Source organism: Adiantum capillus-veneris, chromosome 25 (genome assembly GCF_014529385.1).
Source record: "Adiantum capillus-veneris isolate H3 chromosome 25, ASM1452938v2, whole genome shotgun sequence".
Taxonomy (NCBI): Eukaryota; Viridiplantae; Streptophyta; class Polypodiopsida; order Polypodiales; family Pteridaceae; genus Adiantum; species Adiantum capillus-veneris.
This window is the reverse complement of record NC_140955.1, coordinates 101,525,799-101,539,429: the sequence shown is the minus strand read 5'-3', so window position 1 is coordinate 101,539,429 and position 13,631 is coordinate 101,525,799. Positions and strand designations below refer to the sequence as shown.

Below are 13,631 nucleotides of genomic sequence, written 5' to 3'. Positions count from 1 at the left end.
TACCCAGTACCACGTTAATACCTTGCAGGTCTTGCTTGTCAACAAAGTGATGAAAGAGCTTGACAATATAGTGATGGAAATCTGTGATTCGGAGTTTGATTGGAATGCCTAGAAATGGCCCAGAAGCAGTCTCTTATGGAAACCCCATCCCAAAGAAGGAATTTATCATACAATGATGCATAAGAAGAATTGGTATAGCTCCCTTAACAAGATTTGGAAAAAACAATGTCTGGAGGAAAGGTCGGAGCAAGTAATGGAGAACATCTGGAAGCCAAAGTTTCTGCAACACATGAAGGTATTTTTATGGAAGGTAATTTGGTGTGCTCTACCGAGACGGTGGTGAATATTCAAGAGAGAGGGATTGGGTCAGATCGATGCTTGGGGTGCAGGTTGGCTAGTGAAGATCTGACCCACCTATTCATGGAATTCCCAACTATCAAAGCCCTCGCAGGGAAAATATGCAAGTGGGTCCAAAGAACATGGAAAATTGGTTTCTTCAAAACTGGTCTATTCCTTGGAGGTAAGAATTCAGGTAGTCCTGCCCTCCTCATCAATACTCAAATCATCAATTACTTCTTCTTACATAGTGTACGGCGAGGAATCCCTAACCCCGAGCAAATACTTTCGAGCGAACAAGAAACCGAGCGAATATGTACAATAGAAAAGAGCACATCAACATTGCAATGGTTTAGATATTGAACATAGAGTAGCAAAATGAACTGGTCATATCTTTTTTTTTTTCAAATAATAGAACGAGGAATCCCAAAACCCGAGCAAGTTATCACGAGCTGTCCCAGAAATTGAGCAAAATAGAAAAAATAATACGTAGGAAGTCATAATCAAACTTAGGAATAGTCAGGGTGAAGGAAGATGAGGTAAGAAAGAAGTTACAAAGTTGAAATAAATTGGCCTCTTAAGCTCAATGCCAATGTGCTCTTTACAGTACGATCATAGCCATATTCACATGAGAGCTTTGACCATGTGGAAGTGTTAGTTCTTGCACATATCTTTGCACATTGTTCACTTGGTTCAAATTTGGGACAACCAATTAGGCACTAAAAACCAAACAACACATTTCATACCACTTTTTGTTAACAAGTGTCATCAGACATATTGTATGCCCTTGTCATAGAGGAAACCTTATGGCAGCTTCTTTTGTAATACTACACTATGATTGGAGGTGTGTCTTGCATTGCTCACTGCTCCCTTCTTGCTCCCTTCTTGCTCTCTCTCTCTCTCTCTCTCTCTCTCTCTGTGTGTGTGTGTGTGTGTGTCTCTCTTTGCGCGAAAATTATGTACATTGTATTACATCATGTCATCTTGGTCTCTGTTATGTCATAAATGTTCCATAAACTGCAAACATCTCTCCCTGAAATTTCTATTAGAGACATTGATACAATCCTCCATCATCTTTTTCTTAATGATCTCTCTCTCTCTCTCTCTCTATCTCTCTCTCTCTCTCTCTCTCTCTCTCTCTCTCTCTCTCTCTCTCTCTCTCTCTCTTTGTCTGGTAAAGAGGTTATGTATACTATTCACAAAATGGCATTCTCATGATATTAAGGTTTTTGTGATGATGCATGCCATACAAGTTGGAAGCTTCATAGCATATCATTCTATTTTTGAGTGAAATAGATAAACGATATATTATATTGGCCAAGATGGGCATATTGGTATTAAGGGCGAACATGTGGGCCTTGATGATTATTACACCTTAACTTGAACACAGAAGGAACCTGAAATCTTGTAGACGGATTTGATGTTGGAATACCCTATTGGTTGATGACATTTTTGAAGCTATCGGGGATAGAACTGCAAAGGCACAAAGAGCTAGATGATTTGAGGAGGTTGCAGCATCCATTGTTAGCACCAGGGATGGGGGGTTGGAGCCTAGCACATACTCGCTACATTGACGGCAGCCTAGCACGTACTTGATACATTGGTTGTAGAGTGCCTGAGTGCCGGGACAAGCAGCCTCGGCAGCCAGCGCCGTCCAAGACACAAAGGTGGCCAGCATTACCACCACCATCACAAGGCGGGTAAAGCCTCCATAGCTTGATCCTTCTCTCTCTCTTTCTCTCTCTCTACCCTCAAGAATCCAACACTTCTCCACATTAGTATAGGTTCGTGTGTTTGGAGCCTCTCAAGAACACAATGGAACCTCATAGCCAAGCTTCCCAAGGCAATAGAGGTTTAACATTTGCAATTCCAACTACTAGTGCTTGACAACTTTTCTTACAAAATAGTTGGTGAAGACAAAGAATAGATCATGGAGCTTGTACTTGTACAACACTTACACTCTCATCATTACCATTAGCTGAAAGAGTCTTTGGGCCTTTAGGAATATGCATTTCCTACGAAGGAGGTGGGTTTATGATTGTCATAGGCATAACAATATCATCAGAAAGCCTGCCCTACATCTCTCGATGCTCTTGGCATAATGCATATAACAGTGGACTAAGCAAAGATCATAAGGAGAATTCTGTAGATAGCATTCTTTTCCAAGGCTTGCCAGAATAGTCCTCTGTATATGCCACACATCCACCACGTAAAGACTTGTCCTTACCCAGTAGAAAAGGCCGCATGAGGATTGACTGCACAAAAGGCTAAAGTGGTAGCGGCAAGTGCCAATCCACCCTCCACAAATATGGCATGGCATGTGCAGGATGTTGTCCAAAGTACTTCAGTATTTTGATATTCCTCTCAAACAAGACACATGGGAAAATCAAGCCTAATTACCAACAAGAATCAAAGTGGTCAGCGCAACTACAGATGCCCGTATATTCAGCTCGGTTTCCCGTATGGCCACCACATTTTTGCTTTGTATTTTGGCAAGCTCTACTTCTTGTGACCACAACATAGATTTCTTGGTGTAAGGTTTCCAGTTTTTGAAACCTTAAAGATTGTATAAAGCTTAATCAAACTGACATGATTATTGAAAAAGCAATGTAGAATTGTTCGACCATGGAAAATATTGGTATTTTTGGAATCTTAAGCACAGCAAACCCCGGGCTAGAAATTTTCAGAATTGAATTCCAATAAAAACTGGCATAGTTATGACCCCTGGAAGTTTACACTGTGAATTGAGTAAAATAGGTAAAATTGAAGGGTTGCAGTAATCATTTAAGCATAGACTTTATTAAAGGCCTCCTAGATATTTACAAGATATTTACCAGTTAAGCAAAAATAGGTCAAATTATAGCAAAATTGACATTTTAAAAGCTGAGAGGTAATGGGAGGGTCATCACTGACTTGCTAGGGACTCATTTAGCAGCAGGGGGCGTTTTTTGACTTGCTGGGGGCTGCTTGAACTTCAAGCAACTGCCTTTTTCAGCCGGTGAGAGCTTATGAGTGCTAGAAAATTATAAATAGGACCCCTAGCTTCACATTTTACACAGACTCGGAGCCTTGAGAATTTCTCTCTCATTTAGGGAGAAACACTACGCAGAAATCATTAGAGTTTAATCTCTAATTGATTAACCATAATGGTAATTAACATAATCCTTCTTAATTAGCAAGGTTAGATTAAGATATTTGTTAATAAATCAAAGATTAGGCCTATGTATGCTCTTCAAACCTCTCTTAATTAATTAATCTCTAATGATTATTAGAATTAAGCTTAGTACTACTAAGCTAATTAATTCTCCTATTATAATAGGGTTGAAGTTAGCCAAATTAACCATGAATTAATAGTAAATATATTAATTAAGATTCGATTAAGTTCAAGTAATTATCAGAGATGCATTAGACAGTTATTAATCTAGGAAAATTATCCTATAATTTTCTGAGAAGTTTTTCTAATTAATTAGACATAATTACTCTATTTTTTGAGAAATTTTAATAGGGGAAATTAGTAAATGGATTTTAAATGTTGTGATATATTTATCAGTAGTTAATTAGGTGTTCAAGAACCCGTGATAATTAAAAAAAGCTCAAAAAATTAATCTAGCTAATTAATTTAGCAGAAATACTCTGTTCTTTGAGTAATTCAAATAGGGGAAATTAGTAAATAAAATTCAAATGTTGTGATATATTTATCAGTGGTTAATTAGGTGTTTAAGAACTCGTGATAATTAGGAGAAGCTCAGAAAATTAATCTAGCTATTTAATTTAGCAGAAATACTCTATTTTTTGAGTAATTTAAATAGGGAAAATTAGTAAATGGATTTTAAATGTTGTGATATATTTATTAGTGGTTAATTAGGTGTTCAAGAACCGATGATAATTAGGAGAATCTCAGAAAAGTAATTTAGCAGAAATACTCTATTTTGTGAGTAATTTAAATAGGAGAAATTAGTAAATGGATTTCAAATGTTGTGATATATTTATCAGTAGTGAATAGCTCAGAAATTTAATCTAGTTAATTGAATTAGTAGAATTACTCTCTTTTTTGAGTAATTTAAATAGGGGAAATTAGTAAATTGAATTCAAATTTTGTGATACATTTATCAAGAGTTAATTAGGTATTAAGAAACCCGTGATAATTAGGGGAAGCTCAGATAATTAATCAAGTTAATTATTCTAGTAGAAAAACTTTGATTTTTATACAAATTAAATAGGAAAAATTAGCAAATAGATTCAAATTGAATTGAGTTATTTATTAGAGGTTGATTACAGGTTTTGAAACCGGTGATAATTATGTTGATCTCAAATAAGTAGTTTAAATAATTATCTTAGTGGAATTACGTGGTTTTTAGGGGTAAATTAAAGGGGGAAATTAGTAAATCATGTTCAATATTTACATGCTATTTATCAGAGCTATATTATAGGGTAAACAGGCCTTGATAATTATGCCAAGGTTAGAAAAGTAGTATAGATACTTATCAAAGTCAAATTACACTATTTTTAGCTAGAAACTAAAGAGGGAAATTAGTAAATCATTCTATATGATTACATGCTATTTTTCAGAGCTATATTATAGGGTAAAGAGGCGGTGATAATTATAGCAAGGTTAGAAACGTAGTATAAATATTTATCTAAGTCAAATTACACTATTTTTAGCTAAAAACTAAAGAGGGAAATTAGTAAATCATGTGCTATAATTACATGCTATTTATCAGAGCTGTATTATAGGGTAAAGAGGCCGTGATAATTATGCCAAGGTTAGAAAAGTAGTATAGATATTTATCTAAGTCAAAATATACTAATTTTGGTGGAAATTTCAAGGGAGATTACATTCTAGTTATCACAGTTAGCTTACATAATAAAGAGGCTGTGATAAATATTTCAAGGTTAGAAAAGTAGCATAAGTATTTATTTAAGTCAAATTATCCTAATTTTAGCTGAAAATTGAAGATGGAAATTATATAACTAAGTTGAAAAATAATAAGATAATTACCAGAAGTCAAAAATATCATAATCTACTTATGGTAATTATACCATAGTTAATTAGTGAGGTTATGAAATTATAATTGACCAAAAGTCCCATTTTCAGCAAATGATTAATTAAAATAAATAGACTTTGTGGTTAAAAGTTTTTAGAAAAATTATAGTAAGTGTAAACCTATGATATCAAGTTAAGGAAATGAAATCTTTAAGAGAAATTAAATACAATAAATATTGAGCCCAAAATAAGTAGATTTTTAGCTTAAAAGTTGATGGGAAAATTAGGAAAAAGGTATAGAAAATTATAAAAAAGTTAGGAGAGCTTAGAAAACCCTTAGGGAAGTGGTGGAAAAAGTTATCATGCCTATATAGACAAATAAGAAATTACTAGGTCAAGAATTTATCAATTAAGACTATAAATTTAACCTTGGATGGGTTACGGTTAAATACAAAGGTTAAGTGTAGATTTTGAACTATTTACCTAATGATTAGACGACCTTTTTATAAGGATAAGAAGTTATGATACCAAAAAGAACCCGAGAAAATTCTACATCTGATAATGAGGACGTAGCTTCAAAACGAACTAGAGCATCGCACGATGACAAAGCCGGGCCTAGTAGTAGGCCTACATGGAAGAGTCTTCAGGCGCCAGCACAGCAGCAGATGGCCAATCAATCCCAGGTGGGTGTCCCATTGTTCAATTAAGTCTTTAATTAGTTTAAGTTATTTTATAAGTTAGCATTGCGTATGTAAGAAGGATAAACTGGCTGAAAACGGAAGGTAACTTCCAATGTGTATTTGTTTATAATATAGGAAAGAATCGTTTGGGTTAAAACTGGTTGAATTAGGAAAGATATGTTTGATCATCCTTAAGACAGCTTGTCTCAAGACACCTCTGACTCCTTGATATAAATTGATGATAATGATTGGCTTTCTAGCCACGGTTAAGTCGGTTACCCCCATGAACGATGAGTTTCTACTCCGTGTCATGTCTTGATGTTTCTACATAAGTTAGGATACCGTTTTTATCCTAGGCGAGCCGCCCGGTTGTATGGGCAACTAGTTTGGTGTACAGGCACCCGGAACCTTGGGTGGGGGTTTATTCCACTCCGGATTTGAACAAGGAACGGGTGCCGTTTTTTCACCTTTAGGTGGTCTTGAGACAAGAAGAGTACTGGTCATGGTTATTATAGATAATGTTTTGATTGACAGTACCCTCTCTTAAGTTTAAAGATGTATGTTTTCTAAAAGAATGCTTTCAATGTTGTCTTCAAGGAATTACTGTGATGGAACATTAAAAGAAACCATTATTTTAAATGTTAAAACAATGTGATAATAAGATAAATGAATCTTGTGTGAGTGCGGGGTGGTAAGTGGGGATTGACTAAGGTTGTCAATCATGGACGGATGGACCTGATTAGTCAGGTAATTATTCATTCTCGCGCACTAAAACGTTTTAGAAACTTCTCACTTGGAAGAGGAATCCACCAACGGTTGTGCCCTAACATATGTTAGGGAGAAAAAAGCGTTGGCCGGAATAAGATTTTTTTTTTTAGTCCGTTTGAATACATTGGTCCGTTTTCGCTACGAGACAGGATTAGGTCTGCTTCTAAGGCTATAGACCCAAGCCATTGTCAATGGTAAAGGTCTATTCCTTGGATTTTCTTGTTTAGAGACTCCGATTTTTATAAGGCCTAGAGACCTATCAAGGATCCCATCCCGATCTCGGTATAGGCGGGTTGGGGATATTACAAGTGGTATCAGGGCGTGTGTTAATTAAAGTCTTGGACCTAGAGAAAATTTTAAGGTATAAGGTCGAAATAAGTGATCTTTGACAAATTCAAATTAAAGACATATTTAATTGAAAAGAGGGAGAGAAAGAAAGTGTAAGGTTTCCAATTTCTGAAACCTTAAAGGTTGTATAAGCTTAATCAAACTGATATGATTATTGAAAAAGAAATGTAGAATTGTCCGACCATGGCAAATATTGGTATTTTTGGAATCTTAAGCACAGCAAACCCCGGGCTAGAAATTTTCAGAATTGAATTCCAATAAAAACTGGCATAGTTATGACCCCTGGTAGTTTACACTGTGAATTGAGTAAAATAGATAAAATTGAAGGGTTGCAGTAATTATTTAAGCATAGACTTTATTAAAGACCTCCTAGATATTTACAAGATATTTACCAATTAAGTAAAAATAGGTCAAAATATAGCATAATTGATATTTTAAAAGCTGGCAGGTAATGGGAGGGTCATCACTGACCTGCCAGGGACTCATTTAGCAGCAGGGGTTGTTTTTTGACTTGCTGGGGACCGCTTGAACTTCAAGCAACTGCCTTTTTCAGTCGGTGAGAGCTTATGAGTGCCAGAAAACTATAAATAGGACCCCTAGCTTCACATTTTACACAGACTCGGAGCCTTGCTACTCTCTCTCTCATCTAAGAGAGAACACTATGCAGAAATCATTAGAGATTAATCTCTAATTGATTAACCCTAACGGTAATTAGCCTAATCCTTCTTAATTAGCAAGGTTAGATTAAGATATTTGTTAATAAATCAAAGATTAGGCCTATGTATCCTCAAAAAACCTCTCTTAATTAATTATACTCTACTGATTATTATAGTTAAGCTTAGTAATATTAAGCTAATTAATTATCCTATCATATTAGGACTGAAATTAGCCAAATTAACCATCAATAAATGATAAATATATTAATTAAGTTTAGATTAAGATGAGGTAATTATCAGAGTTGCATTAGACAGTCATTAAGCTAGGAAAATTATCCTATAATTTTTTGAATATTTTCCTACTTAATTAAGCAGAATTAATCTGTTTTTTGAGTTATTTAAATAGGAGAAATTAGTAAATTGATTTTAATTGCTATGATATATTTATCAGTGGCTAATTGGGTGTTAAAAAACCTGTGATAATTAGGAGAAGCTCAGATAATCAATCTAGCTAATTAATTAGATAGAATTACTCTATTTTTTGAGCAATTTAAATAAGGAAAATTAGTAAATTGATTTTAATTGCTATGATATATTTATCAGTGATTAATTGGGTGTTAAGAAACCGGTGATAATTAGGAGAAGCTCAGATAATTAATTTAGATAATTAATTAGGCAGAATTACTCTGTTTTTTTATCAATTTAAATAGGGGAAATTAGTAAATTGATTTTAACTGCTATGATATATTTATCAGTAATTAATTGGGTGTTAAGGAACCCGTGATAATTAGGAGAAGCTCCGATAGTCAATCTAGCTAATTAAATAGACATAATTACTCTGTTTTTTGAGTAGTTTAAATAGGAAAAACTAGTAAATTGAAAACTAGCAAATAGACTCAAATAAATTGAGTTATTTATTAGGGGTTAATTCAAGGTTATGAAACCCATGATAATTATGTTGATCTCAGATAATTAGTTTAAATAATTATCTTAGTGGAATTACGTGGTTTTTAGGGGTCAGTTAAAGGGGGAAATTAGTAAATAATGTTCTATAATTACATGATATTTATCAGAGCTATATTATAGGGTAAACAGGCCGTGATAATTATGCCAAGGTTAGAAAAGTAGTATAGATATTTATCAAAGTCAAATTACACTATTTTTAGCTAGAAACTAAAGAGGGAAATTAGTAAATCATTCTATATGATTACATGCTATTTTTTAGAGCTATATTATAGGGTAAAGAGGCCGTGATAATTATACCAATGTTAGAAACGTAGTATAAATATTTATCTAAGTCAAATTACACTATTTTTAGCTAAAAACTAAAGGGGGAAATTAGTAAATCATGTTCTATAATTACATGCTATTTATCAGAGCTATATTATAGGGTAAACAGGCCGTGATAATTATGCCAAGGTTAGAAAAGTAGTATAGATATTTATCTAAGTCAAAATATACTAATTTTGGTGAAAATTTCGATGGAGATTACATTCTAGTTATCACAGTTAGCTTACATAATAAAGAGGCCGTGATAAATATTTCAAGGGTAGAAAAGTAGCATAAGTATTTATTTAAGTCAAATTATCCTAATTTTAGCTGAAAATTGAAGATGAAAATTATATAACTAAGTTGGAAAATAATAAGATAATTACCAGAAGTCAAAAATATCATAATCTACTTATGGTAATTATACCATAGTTAATTAGTGAGGTTGTGAAATTATAATTGACCAAAAGTCCCATTTTTAGCAAATGATTAATTAAAATAAATAGACTTTGTGGTTAAAAGTTTTTAGAAAAATTATAGTAAGTGTAAACCTATGATATCAAGTTAAGGAAATGAAATCTTTAAGAGAAATTAAATACAATAAATATTGAGCCCAAAATAAGTAGATTATTAGCTTAAAAGTTGATGGGAAAATTAGGAAAAAGATATAGAAAATTATAAGAAAGTTAGGAGAGCTTAGAAAACCCTTAGGGAAGCAGTGGAAAAAGTTATCATGCCTATATAGACAAATAAGAAATTACTAGGTCAAGAATTTATCAATTAAGACTATAAATTTAACCTTGGATGGGCTACGGTTAAATACGAAGGTTAAGTCTAGATTTTGAACTATTTACCTAATGATTAGACGACCTTTTTATAAGGATAAGAAGTTATGATACCAAAAAGAACCCGAGAAAATTCTACATCTGATGATGAGGACGTAGCTACAAAATGAACGAGAGCGTCGCACGACGACGAAGCCGGGCCTAGTAGTAGGCCTACAGAGGAGAGTCTTCAGGCGCCAGCGCAGTAGCAGATGGCCAATCAATCCCAGGTGGGTGTCCCATTGTTCAATTAAGTCTTTAATTAGTTTAAGTTATTTTATAAGTTAGCATTGCGTACGTAAGAAGGATAAACTGGCTGAAAACGGAAGGTAACTTCCAATGTGCATTTGTTTATAATATAGGAAAGAATTGTTTGGGTTAAAACTGGTTGAATTAGGAAAGATATGTTTGATCATCCTTAAGACAGCTTGTCTCAAGACACCTCCGACTCTTTGATATAAATTGATGATAATGATTGGCTTTCTAGCCACGGTTAAGTCGGTTACCCCCATGAACGATGAGTTTCTACTCCGTGTCATGTCTTGATGTTTCTACATAAGTTAGGATACCTTTTTTATCCTAGGGGAGCCGCCTGATTGTATGGGCAACTGGTTTGGTGTATGGGCACCCAGAACCTTGGGTGGGGGTTTATTCCACTCCGGATTTGAACAAGGAACGGGTGCCGTTTTTTCACCTTTAGGTGGTCTTGAGACAAGAAGAGTACTGGTCATGGTTATTATGGATAATGTTTTGATTGACTGTACCCTATTTTAAGTTTAAAGATGTCTATTTTCTAAAAGAATGCTTTCAATGCTGTCTTCAAGGAATTACTGTGATGGAACATTAAAAGAAACCATTATTTTAAATGTTAAAACAATGTGATAATAAGATAAATAAATCTTGTGTGAGTGCGGGGTGGTAAGTGGGGATTGACTAAGGTTTTCAATCATGGATGGGTGGACCTGATTAGTCAGGTAACTATCCATTCTCACGCACTAAAACGTTTTAGAAACTTCTCACTTGGAAGAGGAATCCACCAACGGCTGTGCCCTCACATATGTTAGGGGGAAAAAAGCGTTGGCCGAAATAAGATTTTTTTTTTTTAGGCCGTTTGAATACATTGTTCCGTTTCCGCTGCGAGACAGGACTAGGTCTGCTTGTAAGGCTATAGACCCAAGCCATTGTCAATGGTAAAGGTCTATTCCTTGGATTTTTCTTGTTTAAAGACTCCGATTTTTATAAGGCCTAGAGACCTGTCAAGGATCCCATCCCGATCTGGGTATAGGCGGGTTGGGGATATTACACTTGGCTAGGTCTACGCCTGCTTGAGTCATCTTAGCCTTCCTACTTGGTCTCTGCTTGAGCAAGAAGCTCCTTCTGTTTTGCAATCTGGACCTGCGATGGCGATCTTGGTGCTAGTGGCTGCGTCTTTTGGCCGAGGAAGGACAAGTACTCGTGGCCGGGGACATCGACGATCTGCTTGACATTGGCATTGTATATGAGGAGGCCAACTTTGTTGAGCTCAAGCTGCGCTTTCTCAAAGACGGCGAGCTTGAATTGTTTGGTGCCTTTGAAAATGTCCTCCATGGTCATGGCAGGTAGCGAGGACGCGGGTTTCACCTTGGATGATGCCCTTGACAAGGTCATTGACATGGTTGTAGTTTTGTTCATGGGGGGCGATGAGGCGGGCGTATTTGATGAGGGCGGCTATGGGGCCGATGGTGAACATGGCGGGGAAGACGAAGCTAGGGGAGCTTTTCGGCACTCATGGCTTGAATGTCGAAGTCGTAGGAAGGTTTTCTTGGCCAGCTTGTCTCTGTCTGTCTCTTTGTCTCTCTATCTCTCTCTCACTCAAGAAGCACGCGCAGAGAACTCTCTCTTTCTCTCTCTCTCTCTCTCTCTCTCTCTCTCTCTCTCTCTCTCTCTCTCTCTCTCTCTCTCTCTCTCTCTCTCTCTCTCTCTCTCTCTCTCTCTCTCTCTCTCTCTCTCTCTCCTGCATATTCCTGCTGCCAACTGTTCAAAGTATGACGAAATCCCCAGCGCACGTGCACCTGTTGCTGCAGCATCACCGGACACCACGAGGCGTCAGCCTACCCACATGTAGCACGACCAGCCCAGTTCTGGCGGTAATTTTGTCAACCATGAGGGTTTATTCATGTGCGATCAACATGCTGTTAATGCTGTTAGGGGTTTTTGTAGCATTTTTTCTGCATTCCATGTAGTTACGATCTTGTAAGCGTTTCTTTGAGACGAATCCAGGGAGATGCCTTCATCATCAAAAGGGAAACTGAAGGGTGAGCGAGTTGGTGAAAGGCAAATTGACAAGCGACAAGCGCTGCGCGTAGATGTTGCAAGGGTGAGACAGCTGGCAACACAGGAATGACGACCAAGTGGTGGCGAGGCGCAGGTGGAAAGACAAGCAAGGATGGGCGGGATAGCACAAGGGAAGAACGTGCTGCTCACTTGTAAACTGCTTTTTTTTTAATACATGCACGTTGAGCTACGTATGCAGTGATGACTCTTGGTTGAGTTGGTTAGCCGAGCAGAATAGAGCACATTTAGCTGATGTCGTGAGCTCTACCTGGGTTGTGGGGTTTTTACCAGTCGTTCCTGTGCGCAAAGAAAGGTAAAGTGCACGGAATCTTATAAGGTTCTATCTAATGGGTGAACATAGATCCAGTAGGACTTTGCTGAGCATCGATGTAATTAAACAAAATAACCTAAGACCACAACTCTGCACTGTATATATGTTACAAAAGAGAGGAATTGACTGACGTTATTTGTGTACGTTAACAATTTGAGAACGACAATGAAAGCCTTCTGTATCAGAAGCAATTTCAACTAGTTAAGGACAAGATGCAGCACCGTTGAGCTCTCCTACTGCTGCAGTCTTCAGATGCGCGGTGCCGAGCAAGGGAGTGGAGAGGCACAGCCTTTGGCGCAGTAGGTCTCCATTGTAGTCGAGATAAACCTGCCCATGTCATGCTGCAGTGCATTGCAGCTAGGAGAGGTGGTCATTTATGTACAAGCACTATGGCGAGACAGGTTACATAAAAGGCCCGTAGCTTGCACATGCAAGTAGCACTAAAAATATAAAGACACTGCTTGAACACCGTTGCAAACGGCTAGGGGAGAGGCATTTCTTTCCGATACCTGCGGTAGAACCACGTTCCTACTGCGGTACGCTAAGGTCCAGTTCGGTGGTGGGGTAGCTTGAAATCTTCACCGACCGGTACGTGATTTTGGGTGCATGTGCGCAGCCTGAGAGAGAGAGAGAGAGAGAGAGAGAGAGAGAGAGAGAGAGAGAGAGAGAGAGAGAGAGAGAGAGAGAGAGAGAGAGAGAGAGAGAGACGTGCCCGCAGGAGCTATAGGGGAAAAGAATTCCCAAAATACCCTAGTATCTATTTTTGGTGCGATTGTTCAAGATTTTTAAATCTTTATTCCTTTTTGACAATTGAGATCCGTTTTTGCATGCTTAGCAGGTAATTTGTCACAAATTACCTTGCGGAAAAAAGGCAATTTTGTCTAGAGATATGAAACAATTAATCTCCAAAGCCTACATCATCAACCCATATTCTCAATCTAGCATCTTTTCAATCTTTGGAGAAATTTAATTTCACAACCAGGGGTATTTTGAGAATTTTGGAAAATTTGAAGGGCATTTTGGAAATTTATGACAAAATAATAGGGGTATTTTGGGAGTTTTTGAAATTTGAGGGGTATTTTGGTTATTTCCCTTTAAATATCTAACAAGCTGAAAAGACAC

The 13,631-nt window shown here is 36.6% G+C and overlaps 1 pseudogene; it reads right to left on the bottom strand.

Annotated features, from left to right (window-relative positions):
- Nucleotides 1–2,264: 2,264 nt before the first annotated feature.
- Nucleotides 2,265–11,458, bottom strand: LOC147425392 (cell number regulator 6-like; annotated as a pseudogene).
- Nucleotides 11,459–13,631: the final 2,173 nt, after the last annotated feature.